This window comes from Zonotrichia leucophrys, chromosome 5 (assembly GCF_028769735.1).
Source record: "Zonotrichia leucophrys gambelii isolate GWCS_2022_RI chromosome 5, RI_Zleu_2.0, whole genome shotgun sequence".
Lineage (NCBI taxonomy): Eukaryota > Metazoa > Chordata > Aves > Passeriformes > Passerellidae > Zonotrichia > Zonotrichia leucophrys.
The window spans coordinates 53,679,390-53,693,094 of record NC_088175.1 but is presented as its reverse complement, the minus strand read 5'-3'; the positions used below and the strand labels follow the sequence as shown (position 1 = coordinate 53,693,094).

Here is a 13,705-nt window from a genome sequence, read left to right as displayed (position 1 = left end):
ATTCCTCCATCTTACTTCTCTAAACCCCCCTGTACAGAAATCCTAAACCCTGTGTTTCCCTCTCTAATTAACCAATCCCTTCACCATTCACCCCGGTGAAACTCTCCTATCCTCATACAGGTGTCATCGCCTGTGTAGGATCAAAGTCCAGCCACCAGACACTTCTGGCAACATTCCAGGACTCCCGAGCCCCCCAAGGGTGGTCTCGGTGACTCGGCACCTCAGTCCTGAGGTGCTGAGATCCCACACATGGGGGCAAGGGGGAAGGGAGAGGCACGTAGGCACACCTGGGAAGGGACCCGGGACCCGGAAGTCTAAAACAGGACATTACAACACACTACAACAGCCACCCCCACTCTGGAGGGCTGTGGAGCTCATTCTGTAGCAACCATGGCAAAAGTGGCTCTGCCAGGAGTCCCCTGAGCACAACTCACTAGAATCCAATAACTCATAGGCGGTCCATTATTTATTCCTTATACTTATGTCCATTCTAGGGCTCTGTAGCAGCTTTACACAGAGTTGACTCTATTTGTTCCTCTGTCTTCATTAAAAACACAGAGAAAAAACAATAGAAGCATAAACATTTGCAGTCAAACATTATTAAAAAGAGAACTTGTTAAAAATTAAACTTGACTTTATGGCAACTGTTGGAAAGGCCTAATTGTGTTAAGACTAAAACATTTGTTAACAAAGCAATTTATAAAGTAATAAAGATGCTTTCTAATTACAGGTAAAACTACAAGGCAAATATCTGGTTTTATGTCAACACAACCACACTTTTCAGTGTTCCATAATATCTCAGTACCTTTATGTACTGGATTTATTCTCTACAATGAAACAAATGTTAAGATACCTCTTTTGTTTCACTTGGTGGTAACTAATGGCTCTTCTTAGTAAACCTTTCCTTTGGAGTTTCAGTCAGATTTTGAGATAATTACACACCTCAAATAAATCTGTCAAAGCACCTATTGTTTTTTTCAGAATTTGAGTGAGAACTTACCGGTAAAAACAGCTTTAAAGAAACATTTCATCCACTAGCTGTAGTGAAAAATAAATGTCATATTTAAAAAAAAATTTCTATATATTAAATCAAGTTTACTATGAAACTACATTTAAGTTAAATTTCCATTTGCATGCATACAGTTGGACAAATTCCAAGTAAATAAAATTAAGGAAAAAAACGTTACCTGATGAAATGACAAAACTGAAGGCTCTGAATAAATGCACACAAAGCTGCAGAATTCAGCATCTCCTAAAGAACAGCACAGCTCTGAGATGGAAATAGAATCTTAAAAATTCTGTGCATTGTGAACAACCTTTACTCAGGGGGGGAAAAAGGACGAAGCATGAAGTTTAACCAAGGTTTCCAACAATCTTTCTAGAGTTTTTAGGCACCTATACCCTGTGTTTGGGCCTGCAGAGCAATACCTGAAGCCACTGGCCCAGAATGCCCCTGCACAAAAAATAACAAGTGCAGAAAGCACCTTTTTCTTATTGCAGTGCAGGAAGCCTGGGAAGGAATAATTTTCTCCTTTCATGTGGCTATGACTGTGACTTAAAATTTAAATTTTGTTTCTTTACATTATCAGTAAGAAAGAAAAGGCTGTAGGGGAGGAGAAGTGTCCTAAAAGTTTTATTCTGATTCTTATTACTCTTTTAGTTACTATTAATAAACTTATCTTTATAGCCTTCTAAAGTTTTAAACCTGCTTTGCCTTTCCCCCAATTCTACAGGGAATGAGTACATCCTGGTAACTGCACTGGTGATCAACCAACACTAAACCCAGCACACTCATTAGTACAATGACCAAAACCACTACACAAAATTGGTGTTTGCACCCAGTTTCCAACTCAGACCTCCACAGGCTGAAATGCTTTCTGGAGCCCAGCACTCTCCTGGCTGTGCTGCATTTTCTCCTCACTGCAAAGCTTTGGCTGCAGACTCACAGGCAGGAGGTGGTTCCTTTGAGAAGATGTGGTAGTTTCCTGAAAACAGAATAAAATAATATAGAATAAAATAATAATAGAATACGAATAGGGGTGGAGGAGAGAGACATCCTGTGAGGCTGTGGAAAACCTGCCTTTATAGAATGCTTAAATTACAGCCAAGCTGGGACTGCAAACATTGCTTTTCCACCTCCTGCTCCTGGGGAAGCACCACAGCTCCCAGGAAAGCCAGCTGAAGTTGAAAGATAAACGAATTCCACACTGCCAAGATGTTGGGGAAGATGAAACAGGAAAGCCTTATAAATATGATTGCCTGGCAAAAGATTTTAAGAATATGGAAACTATAAGCAAGATTGAAATGAAAACAAGCTTTGAGATACCTCAGTTACTGAAAAACTGGAAAAAATGGTGTGGCCAGCTGAAGGTGATCCCCTTTTGATGGAACAACTCCCTCTGCTTGCAGACAGGCCCAAGGGTCAGAGCAGACCCTACAGCTTGGCAGAAGGGGCCCAAAAAGGAGTTTTTTGGGTTTAAAATGTAACACAGTATGGTAATGTAATGATTCTTATAGGCTGTATGTAAATGCTGTAGGATTTATATATTGTACTAGATTGGATACTGAGAATCAGAATATTCAGCACAGAAGAAGAATTATTGTATTGTAATGGGAACCTGGCTCTTTCCCCTCTTTGGGGCCTGCTCTGAGCTGGGGCTGGCAGCTCCCAGCAGGGCCCAGCACCCAGGCCCTTGGCAATAAACCCCAAATCCCAGCAGGGCCCTGCGCCCAGGCCCTTGGCAATAAACCCCAAATCCCAGCAGGGCCCTGCACCCAGGCCCTTGGCAATAAACCCCAAATCCCAGCAGGGCCCTGCACCCAGGCCCTTTGCAATAAACCCCAAATCCCAGCAGGGCCCTGCGCCCAGGCCCTTGGCAATAAACCCCAAATCCCAGCAGGGCCCTGCACCCAGGCCCTTGGCAATAAACCCCAAATCCCAGCAGGGCCCTGCACCCAGGCCCTTGGCAATAAACCACAAATTCAAGACCTGGCTTCAGAGATCTCTCATCTCCATCCATCCCACCCCCAAACCTGGCTTTATAAAATGCTTAAATCACAGCCAAGCTGGGACTGCAAACATTGCTTTCCACCTCCTGCCCCTGGGGAAGCACCACAGCTCCCAGGAAAGCCAGCTGAAGTTGAAAGACAAACAAATGCCACCCTGCCAAGAGAAACCTGCAGCATCCTGTCCCTGCCTTGGCAGCATCTCCAGCTGCCTAAAGAAGAGATGAGCTCAGAGTCCAGCTGCTGGTAAGGGAGGGATCTGGTCATGATTCTGTTGTGCTGTTCTTGGGTCTCCAGGATGAGGTGAGAGATGAGAATTTGACTCCAAGTTCTCAGAAGGCTGATTTATTATATTTATAAGAAATTATATACTAAAACTCTAGTAAACTATAGAAAAAGGATGCAGACAGAAGGCTGGAAAAGAACGAATAACAAAAATCTGTGACAGACTCAGAGAGTCTGACACAGCTGGCTGTGATTGGTCATTAAATAAAAACACTTCACATGCTGGTTAAACAATTCTCCAAATCACATTCCAAAGCAGCAAAACAGGGAAAAGCTGAAGCTTCCCAAGAGAAGAAATGCTGGTGAAGGGATTTTTCATAAAATATCATGGTGACATGATTCCACCACCTCACTCCACGCTCCTGAGAGAGCAGAAATTGACTCTCAAGATGAGGCACCCACAAGATCCTTTCCTCTACATCCCTTGCTCAGCTTGGAAATTAAAAAGAAGCCATTGATGACAATTTGTGTGCGCCAGGATGGCTGTGAGAGGAGCTTGAGCACACCAAATTGCAAGTAATAATTATGTGACAGCTTAACGGAAAAGAAATCACAAAATTTGAAAAGTAAGATTGGGTGAAAGAGTGGGGACTTTGTCCTTTTGTCCTTCTCACAAGGTTTTTCTTTATAAGCATTCCAACAAAATCTCTGATTGGGGATGGGAATTTCAAAGTGCCTAAGACTGTGGCTACTTCTGCACAAGGACACCAAACGCATCAAAACCAAATCTCTGTGCTTGAGTTTAATTCAAAATCTGTACAAAAGCCTAACATGCATCTCATTCCCATACCAAATCAAAAGTCTATTTCATGAGAATTACATGCACCCAAATGGACAAAATACTAAATTTTATAGACTGGATTTCTCTCTTCTTTATGTTAAAAGGTTTCTTTGTACCAGTAAACACAAAATCCATTTTTCATACAGGCTCTTTCTGCAGAATGTCCACATCAAGAGCTAAGTACATATTTCCAGTTTGTACATATTTCTATTTTAGTGCTCCAAAATCCCCATTATCTCAGGAAGGAAGTTTCCCTTCTTATCTTCAATTGCAATTTGAAAATATTTCTTGTCTGTTTTCTTATCTTTTCAGCTTTAAATCAATTTTAGCAGCTCAAGAGAAATGTGGATACTCGGTACAAAGATGAAGGCATTGGCAAAAGGCTGAAAAAACATGCTGGAGCCAGCCAAATACCTGGAGAGAGGGAGGAAAAGGAAGGAGGCCAAAATCAGGAAGGAAAAGGGACAGATGTGCACCTGCAGTGCACACACAGCTCAGGTAAAGATAAAAAACATGCTATAGATAATAGACCTGGGCTATTTTCTGCTAAAAGAAAATATTATAAGTGCCACCCAATGGCACAAATCCCTTTTCCAGGAGCAGTGCTAATCCCTAAAATCTCTGGCATCTGAGAGACTCCACACATCCCTACTAAGCTGCAACAGCAGAGCAAACTGAGTCTTTTTAATTTTGTATGAATAAACTAATTTATGTTGCTGATTCTCTCCTTCACTGACTCATGTTCCCTCACATTACTTGTTGTGCTTCAACCTTATGATGCTCAGATGGCAAATTAAGGGTGGGAAGATTCCTCACATTTGACTACAATTCATCTCACTTTCCTGTTCAGTTCATAAAAGCAAGAGGGAGAGACATTTCACCTACCACCTCTTATTCCTTTTAAAATGACAAACCATAAATGCATTTTGAAATACCATACAGAAGAGCTTGCTTTTGCCACCAGCACCTGAATGAGATGGAAATTATTACCAGCAAACCCATTTTTATCTGACTTTTGGTATTACCCACTCGACACCACTAGTCAGTAGTGAAATAAACCTTATTTTTCTACAATTTTCAGAAAAAAAAAAATGATCTGAAGGTAGAAATCTTCTCTGTGGGGGTTCTTTCTATTCTTAGAGCAAGCAGGCAGCATGCATTTTAGTTGGTTTAAAAGAGGTTTCACCCACCTGCTCCCCTCTGCCTTTATTTCCAACTTTCCTCACGTCACTGCTCCCTTACCTGCCGTGATTGCAATTGGTGCCATAAACCAGCCCAGCAAAGAACTTACACGGGGGAATTTACTGCCAGAGGCAACAACAATAGGCACTTCCCAAGCCCACCAGTGAAACTAATCCCATTAACCCCAATAATTACAGCTGGCAATTACAGCTGTGAGCCAAATTGATCTCGCAGGGGTGCCCACGATGGCATTGTCCCTGCTGGCACCTCGCAGAGCCCAGCAGGCAGGGGGGGGACCACAAGTGGGAAGTCACTCTGCATCCAAGCTGGCACGACAAGGATAAAATACTGTCTGCTGAGGAATGCTTGCATAAATTGAAGGGGAAGCAAATCCCCAGCAAAATCACCAGTCTGTCAGGGAAGGGCCTGCCCAGCCTGGCTGCATGGGGTCAATAAACAGCATTAAGCTCTTTTTCCATATCTCTGGTGAGAATCTCGGTCAAAAACTTTGTGTGTGACACAGAGGCCCCAATTTCATCACTTTCCACGGAGGCTGAAAGATTTTCTGCCTGCAGATGTGCTATCTACAGCCTGGACACAACTGAGCAGGGCACGTTTCCCCAGCACTTACTCTTCTCTGCAATCTATTGATTTGTGAAACACCTTCATGTCCTGCAGAACTCATTTTCCACAGGCTGAAGCCCCTCAGAAAGATGAGCATGGCACAACCTGGAATGAGAGGGTGGATCTGCACTAATATTTAATTTGGGTGAGGAACAGGCACTTGAAACAAACCCCCTGAGTGTCTCTGCTCCCAGTGCTCCCATTTGCTTTGGTGAGCACAGGGTCTGAACAGAGTAATAACACATTTTCCAAGCCTCACATACTAAGGGTTGTTGTTTGTTGTTATTACTCCTTGCAACTTTTCACTTAAGTGAACTCAGAAATACTAAAAATCACCTGTGAAGAACTGTGTAACATATTCAATTGAACAAAAGGTCCTGTTCAGGTCAGAAATGCAATGAATTTTATTTTGTTTTAGACCTTCTTTACAAGGCACCAAAAGTGCAGTGGTGGGTAGAAAACCAAACAATGAAGGAACAGATTCTGCAGAAATAATTCATTTATAATCTTGGAACAGCAGGTCATAATAACATTTTCAGCCGATTACAATGTATATCCTTGTTATACATTTAAAATGCTCCTTTATCAAGGCAAGCAGCTACTCCAGCTGAAATTTTGCAGCACACTTATCAATAAATCATAATACAGGGTTCCTAGAAAGACCATTCCAAGGCTGACCATTTCCAGTGTTTAAATAATCCCTGCAGGAGATGACTGGGTTTAAAGGACACAGATTTTTTTGTCTTCAGGAAGGGAAGGGTGGTAGGAAGAGAGACCAAAAAATGCAGTCAGGACAGAGGCAGATTGTCAGTAGGAAGCTCTGGAGGCAGAGGGGACAACTCAGGAACTGACAGAGAGATGAGATAAAGCATTAGACATTTTGAGCAAGGACAGAAGGATGCCAACACGCTTTTGCAGGGCAAAGAAAGGTCTATTTTTACCCTGCCTTTTCCACGCTGGAAGATTCCATGATGGAAAAGAAAATAACGCCGTAACAGAGAGCGATCATGACCCCCACAACGAGCCTGACCTCTGCTAGAGAATGTGCCAGTGTGATGAGGGAAATGAGGAATCTTAATGAGCTAAGGGGAAAGCCAGTCATCCTCATGCACTGGGCTCCCCCCAGGAGATCAGCCAGAAAGCAGCATGCACTGCATTCTGCAACTTTATTTGTATTCCTCCTGGTTTATGCTTGAAACAAAAAGCAGGGCTATTCAGACAGAGATGCAGTCTAGCTGTGAAGTTCTTCCCCCCTCCTCACATTTTGCCCTGAATAAATAAAAATGCACATGCAAATCCTGGCAGCTGTAGGGTAGGTTTGGGGCAGAGGGGTCTGAGGAGCCTGGGCAGAAGGCTGGGGATGGGGAGGTGGCCACCAGGAGCAAGTCAGGGTGACAGGCAGCTCAGAACAGCGCCTGGCCAGCCCCAGACACAGCTGTGTCCCTCACATCCATTTCTGTGCCGCAGAAAACTCCTGCTAATCTGGTGCCTCCATTTCCAATAACCTGGGGAATTGGGTCAGACTGTGCTAGAGCAGCATCTTCCTTTCTCACTCAAATCATGCCATGCAGAGCCAAATGTAAAAATTATGTCTATGGCACTACATTAAACAGGCCTTTTCCCCTTTCTCTGGCTTAGCCTAGTTCTTATCCATCCTGCTGTGGGCAGCTGTTGATGCCTTGTGAAATGATGCCTCAGGTTTTGGCTTTTATATTTTTCACATTCTGTGATCTTTAGTGTGTATTTCCTGAGCTTCACATTCAGGGATGGTGAGCTCTGTGCACAGAGCAGGGAGACAAAACAATTCCTGCTCCAGCTGGGCACCAAGGACAAATGATCCCAATCTCAGCCCCAGAGCACAAACCCCGTGGGCTGCAGAGAGAAAAACAAGCAGGGTGGGAGTGCCTGGGCTAAAGCTGGAATGGGACAATGAACTGCAAGGTGCAAATGGAGCAGAACTGATCCCAGGGAGAGAGCCCGGGAGCGCTCCTGCATTTTGGGGCCATTTTGGTTCATCTTGGGTGCAGCCCTGGCTGGGCTCTGGTGCTGCCCAAGGTGGATCCATTGAGACCCTCTTAATAAATCTCTGCTTTATTCTGTAGCTCTGTCCAGCCTCTGCTCTAGGGCAGCCTGCACAAGGCATCACTGTCCCTCAGAATTCACAACTCCCCAAATCCTCCGTTTACATTGGGTGGGAGTGGCAGGGTCCCAACCCCATGCAGCACACAGCATTTAAATGTTACAGCTGCTTATGTGCCACTCCTAAACCTGTCCTCCAGCCCTCTTTAATTTATTATTATAAAGAGGGCTCTGGAAGGCACATGGCACAAACATAAACCCCTCACCCTCAGAAAAATAACCAAAAAAATGCACAGATTATCCCACACGTGGCCTGAAGTTGAACACAGGCACATTGTTGTCAATATTACCATTCTTTTCACTTTTATCCATTGTTTCCTTTGTCTACATCTCTTTCACAGGCAGGAAAGGAAATTTAAAAATAAAGCCCTTTTTTGCTTGGAAACAAGTTCCTCACTGGTAGCCCTTTTTAATCTTCTTTTTTCCCCAGTCAGCTGCTTTTCTAATGCAACCCGGATTTGATAAAAGAGCTGAAAATGGAGGATAAAACTTTGTTTTTCTGAAAAAGCATCTTTCATAGAAAAGCTACAGAAATTATTAGATTTCAGATGCTCTATCCATTTGAAAAGTTGGAGATGATTGTCCTGAACAATGGCTGCTTTTTAGGCTCTGGAACTTGCTGGGGTATGGGGTTTTATTTCAATAGGATGGGAATTTCCATGTAATTTCCAATTTGATCAGGTGAAGAATGCTAGCCCATCACTGTGCCTTCCCACACCCCACTTCCTACCTTACACATTTCTTTTTTAGGTCCCTGTGTGATCATTTCCACAAACGGAGTCTTTTTATAGAACCACAGAATACTTCAGGTTGGAAAAGCCCTTTAAGATGATCAATTCCAACCATTTTTGTCTCTCATTTGTCCGTGACAGAAACAGATAATTTAAAAATGCCCAAATCACCTTGCGGTCACTGCAGTTCAGGGGTGACAAACCAGCAGAGGACATCTCTGCTCACAGCATCATTCCACCCCCAGCTCTGAGGCTCAGCAAGCTCCACCCAAGCACTGCTGATTCTCCCACACCATAACATTCTGCAGGACAGGAGTGAGAAGCAGGGTTCTGCAGTATTTCTCATTTTTCCCTCTTTTTTTTGGCACACAGAATCGTCTCTGAAGTGCAGAAAAAAGCACATGAACTTTAACTTCCTCTTTGTAACAGCGCAAAGATATATTCACACAGTACAAGGATGGCACACACAGAAGACTGGAGTGGTCTTGATTCCCTTCCAAATCTTCACAGAGGTCAAAACAAGCCCAACACCTCAGCAGGAGAGAAACCCTTGATCCTGCTCAGCCACCTCTTCATCAGCAGCACAAAGAGCCATTCAACCTTTTCATTTCCCATTTAAACTTCTTTCTGAACCTTCAGCAAATTCAGTGGTGCTCTCTGGTGATAGCTACTTTCACCTCAAGGCATGGTAGTTGATAGAGCCAAACGCCCTTTCACAACACATGGTGCTAATTTGAAAACTCAAAGTGTTGTTTGTGACTCAAACAGCACATTCACCTCACTCAGAGCCTTCTGTCCTGATAACCCAGGCTGGTGAGGGATTTAGACAACAGGATACAAGGAAGGGCTCTAGCGGTGGTCAATACTAGCAAGTTACTGTCTGAAAATGCTCTTTTTTGGGCAATTTAGCCTCCACCTGTACTTGGAACCTTGTGGGGGGTGCTGAACCCTTCCCTGCTTGCTGGACCCAGCAGCAGTAACAGACACAGCTCAAACAGGGCAGCAGGTCCCACCTTCTTGAGCCAATCAAGCAGATAAAATTCACACTGGCATCCAAGGTGGCCTTAATGATGAGTCACTTGAAGCATCAACTCCGGACTCGGTTTTTCATGACTAGTGGATACAAAAGGTTTGGTGAGATGACTCTCACATGCACTATCATGGTGATTTTGGTTTTCAAGGTTTTTACAGCATCCTGTTGAGCCAGCAGTGCCAGCCTTCTCTACTTTTGAATACCAATGATTTTGCCTCTTCTTTATGTGCCAAAAACTGCTTATGTACATGTTCACGAAGAATACCAAATGTTAAAAGTCCAGTTGTCATAATGTACCATCAAATCCATTTTGTCTGACTTCAGGTGCCAAAAACCTTCAGCCAGATGCCTTTTATCCTTGCTAAAAAGTTAACAGGCACAGACAGTGAGGTTTGTAAGGCTTCAGTGAGATGAACCCAGAGCTTTGAGAAATACTTAAAATGTCTCAAAGTTGTAAGGAGAGGAGAAGTGTCCTAAAGGTTTCATTCCAATTGTTATTACTCTTCCTTTTAGTTACTGTTAATGAATTTTCCTTTATACCCTTTTAAAGTTTTAAGCCTACTTTGCCTTTCTCCTACTCCTGTATCACAACAAGAAACAAGTAATAAATACACAAATAAGAAGCCACCACTGAACCCACCACAGATGGGCCCAACAAAAGGAAAAATAACTTCTGTACCCCCTGGATTCTCACAGTTTGATGCCAACATGACCCCCAGGACAGATAATAGGCAGTTGCCACTCAAAGTAAGCCAGTGTCATGGTACAAAGACACAACAGATTGTGTCTTACAATAGATTTAGATTCTTTAGATTATATTCTTACAATAGAACTAGATTCTGCCCTACAATAGATTGGCAGAAACAGGCCACAGCCTCCTTGGGAATCAAAGATTCAGAAGTTCTGACCAGATACATAAATTCCACTGGAGCTGAGGGCCAGGCAGAGCTCTCACCAACAGAAAGAAGGAAATTCTGCTCTGCAGGCTGCTCCTCTCTCACAGTCCCAGCCTGGTCTGACTGGTGTTCTCTAATGAAAACCATTTCTCACAAATCTTGCTGTTCTCAGCTCTGGGAAACAGCAGAGGAGCTCTCCACTGGATAAACAGAATTGTCAACCAAATTCCAGTCACAGAGCCAGAACCCCACCCACTTACCTGTACCTGCCATCACATTAAATCTGATGATAATTGAGTTCAACAGATGTGCAAATGAGGGTAGAATCTGACCTGCCAGATCTCTATTATTAGGGATGCTTAAAAAACTCAGCTTGACTTCCAGACTCTGGCTGCAACTTGCATTTCTGCCCATTAAAGAAACAAAGTCTTTCTCCTTTAAGGCTGTCCAAATTTTGAATTGGAATTAATAGGGAAAAAAAACCAGTTCCTAAATTCTCACTTTATGACAGCAAATACAACTACACACACAGCAAATCTGGGAAGAAGGGAGAAATATCAGCTAAGCCTGGGCATACAGTGTGAAGAAACAGTGTAAAGAAGAAATTTTCAGCAGAAGCCATTACTCAAAGCTGTCATTAGCACACAAAAAAGCAGGAATGGATATCCTGCACATCCTAGTTTTGCTCACAATTAATGATGTTTCCTTATCTGGACATAAAATGCTTAAATCAAATATCACTGCTAGGGGGGAAAAAAAAAAAGTGCTACCCTTCTCAGAAACAGCAATTTAAACAATTCCTGGTGTTTCAGAAATGCTGGTTTACCCCACGATGGATGTGCCTCTCAAATTGCAGGTTCTGTTTGACCCTTGTGAGCCAATTTGTGATAACCAGGCAGGGGGCACCTGGGGGCACTCCTGCTCTGGCTGTTCCAGCATGGGATGCATCCTCTGGGAGCCACAGCTACCTTATCACTGTCATATTTTCTGTAAAAAAATCCCTTTGCCAGGATTTCTTCTCCTGGGAAGATGAGAAGCCTCAGAAAAAAAGGAAAACAAGCTTATCTCATTTGCTTCTCCTGTGTTTTGCTGCTTTGGAATGTGGTTTGGAGATTATCCAACAGGTGATTGTTTGATTGGTTTCATTTGGATTGTTTTACTTAACGACCAATCACAGTCGGGCTGTGTCAGGACTCTGGAGAGTCATGAGTTTTTAATTAGCATCTTGTTAAGCCTTTTGTAAGTATCCTTTCTCTGTTCTTTAGTATAGTTTAGTATAACATTTTTAATATAAAAATAATAAAATTAATATAATAAAATAAATATATAATAAAAATATATAAAAAATAAATATATAAAAAATAAATATATAAAAAATAAATATATAAAAAATAAATATATAAGAAAAATAATATATAATAAAAATAATATATAATAAATTAGCCTTCTAAGAACATGGAGTCAGATTCATCTTTCCTCCCCATGACAGGGGACCCCAAACATCCCACACTACCTCACATCTTGTTTTTCCCCACTCAGCAGCCAAAACATGCATGGTTCCCATTTACAGAGAAGCAAAAGCACTTATCTTCAAGGGGAGAGCATTTTCAACATTCTCTCTACAGCTAAAATATATTCCCAGTGTTGAAAACTGGCATTTTGTCCCCACTGCCCCTCAGTGTCTCTCATCTGCGGCACCTCCCTAGCTGTGCTCCAAAGCCAAGCCAGCAAATCCCATCACTCAGGAATCCCTGTCAGTGCTCCAGCTGCATGGAACAATTCCAGCCATCCCACAGGAGTCTGCTGCAATTTCAATCAATGTCAGTCACAGCAACACCAGCTATTTGCATAATTGGAGCTCCACCAGGGACTGAAGTCCCAAAGGAGGTGTGATCTGCGTCTCCCACCCAGACACTCAAAATTATCCCACCCTGGTTTGATTCCTTGCATCTACATCCCCCATGGGTTTGGAGATACCAATTTAAGGAGCAATAAAGTGGTTGAAAATAACTGCAGAACACAACATTAGAAAAATATCTGAGAAAGGGAAATTTGCTAATGTTAAGTCTGAGTCCGTTGCTGAGATTCCCCAAGTCCAGTTTTTTGACAATAGACAGGAAAATCAAACCCATTTACTGCAGAGGAAAAGTCTGCAGTACAGAAGTCTTTAATCTGCTTGAATGGCTGATTTTTATCTGAGAAACTCCCAAATACAATATTTCTCTAAGATAAATAAGCAATTACTATACATTGTTGCCAATAAGAATGTCTTGTGATGCAGGGCATAGATGTATTAAGCTCACAAACAATGGACTGAATCATTAAGTCCTTTAAAATTACTTTACATGAATTATTGTTCCAAGTTTCCTTAAAAGAAGTTGGCCATTCCTAAAATTTTGTTTCTTTTTCTTTCCTTAGATGTCTTAATTGGAGAAAATAGAACAGAAACCATCCAAAAGACTAAAAATCAAATTCAGATGAATTCATCCACTTGTGGTTTTGTTCTAACACTGTGAAACTACAGAGTCAGGGACATGTGAGTTGGAATAGAGCCGATAAATATTCTACCCAATGCTGCCCAATTCCTTCATTGTCCAGAAACGGTTGTATTGAAATATACTTCTGTTGTCATCATATTGCAAAGCTCCCATACCTTCTCAATGATTTCTCACGGTCAGCTCCTCACAGCACTGACTCCTTCTTCACAGCACAGCCAAAAATCCCCAGCTCTTTCCTCACCCACTCTTTTATAGCACTCATCATTACTGGACACAGCTGTGGCCTGTCAAGGGCAGGCCTGTTCCTAATCTTTGGTGATTAGTACAGCTGCAGCTCCTCAGGGGTGAGATTGCCTTCTGCACTACCTTTATTTTCTTACATACTTCCCTTACCTGTTGGTTTGGGGTCTTTTAAGAATGCTCCTCCTCATACTGCACTTTTTGTGAAATAAACATCTTGTTACAGATATTCAGACATGGGTTTGTTAGTAATGAAAAGGAACTCAAGGGTTGTGGTTGACATTTCACCT

The 13,705-nt window shown here is 42.5% G+C and overlaps 1 long non-coding RNA gene across 1 annotated transcript; it reads right to left on the bottom strand.

Moving 5' to 3' along the window:
* Positions 1 to 278: 278 nt before the first annotated feature.
* On the bottom strand, positions 279 to 13,376 carry LOC135449274 (uncharacterized). Its single transcript, XR_010440701.1, has 5 exons — positions 13,331 to 13,376; positions 1,857 to 1,985; positions 1,188 to 1,270; positions 1,001 to 1,038; positions 279 to 541 (listed from the first exon to the last, which is right to left on the bottom strand). It is a non-coding gene; the product is annotated as an uncharacterized LOC135449274 (long non-coding RNA).
* Between the last annotated feature and the right edge of the window lie 329 nt (positions 13,377 to 13,705).